Raw genomic sequence first — 6436 nt, 5'->3', positions numbered from 1 at the left:
AGTGTTACTAAGTTTGAGTAGTCCATCATTAATGGAGTAACTCTGGTCTCACAGTCAAATTTAAAACTTACATACAAATATTTTCACAACTCATTCATTCTACAGCTAGAAGATATTTTTGTTATTAAACATCAGTTTTCTCGATGGAATACAATTAACAACACAGCAAGTTTTCCAAAATAACATAGATAAGATAATAAATTTCATAAAATAAAAAGTTTTAAGAGGAAAGGCAATAACCTCCTGATAAAATTCTGACAAAGCTATAATAGTGGTCACATTTCATCTACTAAAATACTGAAATATTATATAAAGTTATTAGCCTAAAACATAGCAAAATATACAAAATTTTATGAATTTTTTGTGCTTCAAATATGCAAGGTTTAATACTTAAACAACTACAACTTGAATAATACTTGGAATCTTTTCCATCTTTTTAAAGACTATTATTCAAAGGCCGGCGCCGCGGCTCACTAGGCTAATCCTCCGCCTAGCGGCGCCGGCACACCAGGTTCTAGTCCCGGTCGGGGCGCCGGATTCTGTCCCGGTTGCCCCTCTTCCAGGCCAGCCCTCTGCTGTGGCCAGGGAGTGCAGTGGAGGATGGCCCAGGTGCTTGGGCCCTGCACCCCATGGGAGACCAGGAAAAGCACCTGGCTCCTGGCTCCTGCCATCGGATCAGCGCGGTGCGCCGGCCGCAGCGCGCCGGCCGCGGCGGCCATTGGAGGGTGAACCAACGGCAAAAGGAAGACCTTTCTCTCTGTCTCTCTCTCTCACTGTCCACTCTGCCTGTCAAAAAAAAAAAAAAAAATAAAGACTATTATTCAAGCTGATGTATTTTATGGTTACTTTGTTTCAACACACAAATGAAACATTATTTAATAATACAAATGTATATCCAGTCAATATTACGTGGTTACAGTACTAGTTAACACTCTGAAGGAGAGCTTTCTTGTGCAAAGGAAAGGAGAAATGACAGAGAGAGAGAGAGAGAGAGAGAAAGAGAGAGAGAGCAAGAGAAAGTGCAAAAGAACTGGCAGAGAAGGAATGCATAGAAGAAGGAACTATAAATTGATAATTCTATAGAGGAATGGGAAATGATGGATATCTTTGAATATTAAGTGCTTTTTTGCAACTTCAGAGACCTAAATAAAAAATTATTAAAAGGTGTTGTTTCACTCAAATATCCACTGACTATAAAAAGGGCAGATTTTGCTAGATGTTAAGTCAGGTGCTAGAACATTAAAGCTGTGGACCTGATCATTTGAGTAGATGGATGCCAGGAAAATAAAGCTATTCAAGAAATGTAAAGCATTCTGTAAATTTCTTACTTTTTCACAAAATTCACTTTCCTCCTATAGTACATATGTGACTGAACTCTCAGTTTCTGTCGCTCCCCCTCTTCATGGAGGAACGACACAGGACCCTGCGCTGTTCTTTCGTCTGCTCGGCCCTCCCCGGGTTTGCTGCTGGTTCTTCCCGGGTTGGCTACTATCCCTTCCACCTCCGTGGAAGGGCAGTTCCCCCTGGCCACATTCCCCACTTCCGCAGGGGAGCGGCACAACGCCGGCCGGCTTTCTCGGGGGCTGCACGGGTGTTCCTTCAGCTAGATGTTCCCCTTAGATGTTCCTGGTGCATGCCGTCTCTCTCCTCCTTTATAGTCCTCCTCCGCCAATCCTAACTCGGCTGCCCACACGCCGAGTACGCTGCTCTCCAATCAGGAGCAAGTCCTACAGTTTATTGGTTGAACTGGAGGCAGCTGTGCGGAAGCTGTTTACTTCTCTCCCAACGCCATATTGTGGGAGAGCAGATGCACAGAATAAGTCTTAATTCCAGTAACTCAGTCTAGTCCGGTTTGCTCCCCACAGCATTCTGTAAATTTCTTACTTTTTCACAAAATTCATTTCCTCCTATAGTACATATGTGACTGAACTCTCAGTTTCAAACTTCTTGCTGAGTTTCTGGAAGATGTTGTTCTAATGGAAAAATTTGTTTCAGTTGGTAACTGATATAAACATCAACAGCACAGACCAGTTTTTTCTGCTGAGCTAATCGAGGCCGTGAACTGCTGAGTGAGAGATAAAGCATCCACTTCACAAATACAGTCAATGGTTACAGAATGGATTTTGCCTCTTGTCCACCACTCTGTTAAAATAAAAGGCAATGACACCTACCACCTCATTCAACTTTACCTTTCTTCTGTGATGGACTTGCAAATATTCTCATCATTATAGTGACAGTTTTGAGGAAATGACATAAATTGTCCCCTAAATAAGATGTTTTTCTTTTTTCTCGAGAAGCATGTATTTTCCACAGGCATAATAAATGGCTCAAAGATGGCTACTGGACAGTTGGACAAAACAGACTTCTTTCTCATCGCTTCTCGGCCTTTTGGCTAAGATCAAGTGTAGTAACAAAATTCTTTCTCTGGATATTGCTAAGAGAGCCTCTATACTGACTGAGTCACACAGCCATTCCTTAATCTCTTCATTCAACAAATATCTACAGGCAGCTGATATTTTCTATGAGGCACAGTGTTAAGATGCAATTGAGATGCAATAGTAAGCACAGATCCTCTGTACACTCTAATTAAGCAGGATAGATATATAAGCTAACTATGCAATTGTGGTAAAATCCAGCAAATATTGTAAATACTATCATTCTTCTTACCAAATTGCTTTTACAACCTATAGTAAAGATTTGATCTGTCTCATTTGGGGTGTAGTACACCATCTAAATTATTCCCCTTCTTCTGAACTGACTAATAAATTTGTTCTGTCACTGAATAAACACCTGTATGCCAGTTATTCATGTAGAAATTGGAATAAATACAATGAGAGGCAGATGCAATCTTAGTTCTTAAAGAGATTATATTTTCATGGGGTTAATGAACAGTAAGTACAAATACATAAATGAATTCAAACAGCAATGGATCCTTTTGTGATAAATAAAGCAGATTAAAAACTAATAATCATGAAGATGGAGGAGGGAAGTGATATTTGAACAGAAATCCAATGAAATTAGGAAAATCACAGAAATATCTGGAGCAAAAGTGCACCAAGAGGAGAGAGAAAGAAGTGAGAGGAATATAGCACATTTGAAATAGATCAATAAGAATAGGCAATGTCACTAGAATTTAAAATAGCAGACAAATGTGTATGTGTATGTATATAGGCTCTCATATAAGCTGCATATGTATGGAGAGAAGAGAATTGTTTAGGATATAGTGTAATTAGAGTTATGTTAGACATATTTAAAATTTCAATTGTGGAATAAGGAGTTGTTTTAGGGTTGTAGCAGCAGGCTACCATGGTACAATGTGATTTTTAAAAACATAACCCTGGGGATCGGCACTGTGGCATAGCAGGTAAAGCCACCATCTGCAGTGCCGACATCCCTTATGGGCACTGGTTCAAGTCCCAGCTGCTCCACTTCTATTCAGCTCTCTGCTACAGCCTAGGAAATGAGTAGAAGATGGCCCAAGTCCTTGGGCCCCTACACCCACCAGGGGAGACTTGGAAGAAGCTCCTGGCTCCTACCTTCAGATTAGCCCAGTTCCAGCCACTGTGGCCATTTGGGGAGTGAACCAATGGATGAAAGAATTCTCTCTCTCTCTCTCTCTCTCTCTGCCTCTCTGTAATTCTACCTTTCAAATAAATAAATAAATGTTAAAAGAATCCCTGATTAGTTTTGAATAATTTGTATATGGAAATAATGAAAGCAAGAAAACCAGTTAAATGGTAGCTTATACAATAAAAATAGTTGTCGGTGGAAGATGGGAAATTTAGGAAAATATTTTGAATGTGTAGCCAATATATCTTGTGAAGAAATTTATATGGGACTTGCACAGAGAGATGAGTAGCAGTTCCAGCATTTCTGGCTTTGGAGCACACGGATCAAGAGTACAGTTTTGCACTCATAAAACCCATGAAGCTTTTCAGCCAAAGGAAGCTCTCTGGCAGACAGCTGGGACTGGGTCTGCAGCTGGAGGGCTGTGAGTCCTGCAAGCAGATGTTTTAGGCATACTAGCACAGGTGCTGTTGAAGTCATTTACAGCTAGGAGAGGGGATGTGGACTGAGTGTAGATGGGGTAGAGGTGAAGAATACAAAGGAGGACAGAACTTTAAGGAATCGAGAGACCTGGTAGTGACTGGGCTACAGCTACACCATAGCAGTTAGGATGATAAAGAGACCTGGGTAAGAAGAAAATAAGGCAAGGGGAAATACTCAAAAATTGAACATCCTTTACAAAGGCTGGAAAACTGGATTGATAGTAAATAACATATTTGCAAATGTTGTTTTCACCAAGAGGGAGGGATTTCACATATGAGGCTTGAAATAATGATGAACTATCCGTCTCTGAATGAAACTCCTCAGATAAGCATGTTCATGGTAAAATCTCATTGTCTCCCTAGCTCATATACCCATTGCATCAACAGCTACAGCACAATGAGGACTACTTAATAAAAAGAAAATTGCAGCTTTTATTTTAGTGATTACTATCTGTTAGGAAATGCTTTATGTCCTCTAAGTAAATTATCTTTGTAGCTCCTCACTGCAATCTGACAATTTAGATGGGGTCATTCCACACTAAAGATAAAGAAATTAAAGCAGAGAAAATGTAAATAATGAGGAGACAAATACATTAAATGGTAAAGCCAGGAAACAAATGCTCCTCTGTAAAGACACATTTTCATCTTCTTAAACTAATTGCAATCTCCTATTACCTCAGACACTGCTTTCCTGGCAGCCTTACCAAGGCATGGTAGACTTCACACACAGAGGGTTGTAGGCAGACAGGTATCTACCCCACTTCTAAAGCTACCCCCAGAAAATAATCTTTTCCTCCTGTTTGTAACACCTCAATCTCTGAAACAAATACCAGAAGAACCTACTCTCTAATACCCTTTTCTGTGCCTTCATGCACAAACTTTCTTGTCTGTCATTTACTGAAAATGTTAACACCCTGAATCCTTATTATTGTTTTGGTGGGTTTTGTGATTTCACATGATGGCCTTCTAATACAATGAATGCATTAGTGAAAATTATCTTATTTGTTTTTTTAAGAGATTTGTGTAATTATTTTAAAGGCAGGACTTCAGAGAGAGAGAGGGAGGGAGAGAGGGAAAGGGAGAGGAGGGAGAGGAGGGAGAGGGAGAGGAGGGAGAGGGAGAGGAGGGAGAGTGAGAGGATGGAGAGGGAGGGGAGGGGGAGGGAGGGGGGGGAGGGAGAGAGGCTGACTATCACTCCATCCTCTGGATCACTCCCTGAAATGGCCAGAATGTCCAGAGCTGGGCCAGGCTGAAGTCAGGTGCCAGGAACTTCATCTAGGTCTCCCACATAGGTGCAGAGGTCCAAAAACTTGGGGCATCTTCTGCTGCTTCCCCAAGTACATTAACTTTTTGGTAGATCAGAAGTGGAGCAGCCAGGACTCAAATTGGCACCACATGGGATGGCAGCCTTGCAAGCAGCAGCTCAACCCGCTATGCCACAACAGCGGTTCTAAAAAAAGTATTTTAAATGGCTCTTTCCATGTGTATGAGTTTCCATGAAGCATTCCCTAGTGGCAGATGAATTTAAATTAGTCTGCTCTTCCAGATTGGGATTAGCCTCAATCCAGTCACCCTGGTAGGAAGGAGAGGGTGGCCTCACTCTGCACCCAGACCTCCTTGGTTCTCAGATGGTCCCAAGAAAATAATTCCTCTAATTCCCTCTTCTATTCATTTTCTTACTTTCATCATTATCAATGATTCTACCTTCACACAACCTCTGCCACAAACTTCCAGCATGATACCATAACTTCTACTGTGAAAGACTGAATAATTCCCAAAGTATAATTAATGCCAGCCATAAGTGGAATCACTTTGTATTAATTATCACAAATGTCAGGTGAGTTCATAACACTGCCAGCAATTTTGTTGCATTTATTTAGTCAATTCACCCGATCATCCTCCTCACCTATGTAAAGGTCCGTTTTATAAGAAATAAGCTCTTGTTTCCACAGTATCTTATCCCATCATTCTCCTTATGATACCAGCATGTGGCAATATCCTCCATCCACAGTGACTCTACCTTCAACCCTCCCCCACCCAATTCTCTAGGGTCTCCTTTCCATTCTCTACGTCTTTATGTAGCAATAATTTTAAACACTCATTTTACTACTCCATTTTGGCAACTCATCTATCTTTCTTAAACCACTCCAGTTAAGCTTTTCTGTCAAGTTCATTACTAGTATTGACTTCCATATTGACAAACGCAATAGTCAAGTCTTAGTCCTTATTTTATATAGCTTCTGTGGTGGTCCAGGTTTTCTTCCTGATACTCATTGTTCACTCAGCCTCATACATAGAGCAGCATCCTATCAGGATAAGGCAAGTTTCAAGTTTCTCCTCACTTTCCTTCAATGGAGTATGAATAATTATTTAACAAGTAGCTAGCT

General features: G+C 40.8%; 1 pseudogene; it reads left to right on the top strand.

The window, feature by feature from the left end:
• The first annotated feature begins 2372 nt into the window (after window positions 1-2372).
• Window positions 2373-2448, top strand: LOC127483375 (U2 spliceosomal RNA; annotated as a pseudogene).
• Window positions 2449-6436: the final 3988 nt, after the last annotated feature.

This window comes from Oryctolagus cuniculus, chromosome 8 (assembly GCF_964237555.1).
Source record: "Oryctolagus cuniculus chromosome 8, mOryCun1.1, whole genome shotgun sequence".
NCBI lineage: Eukaryota > Metazoa > Chordata > Mammalia > Lagomorpha > Leporidae > Oryctolagus > Oryctolagus cuniculus.
The sequence above is the reverse complement of the archived record's forward strand: the minus strand, read 5'-3'. Positions and strand labels throughout refer to the sequence as shown.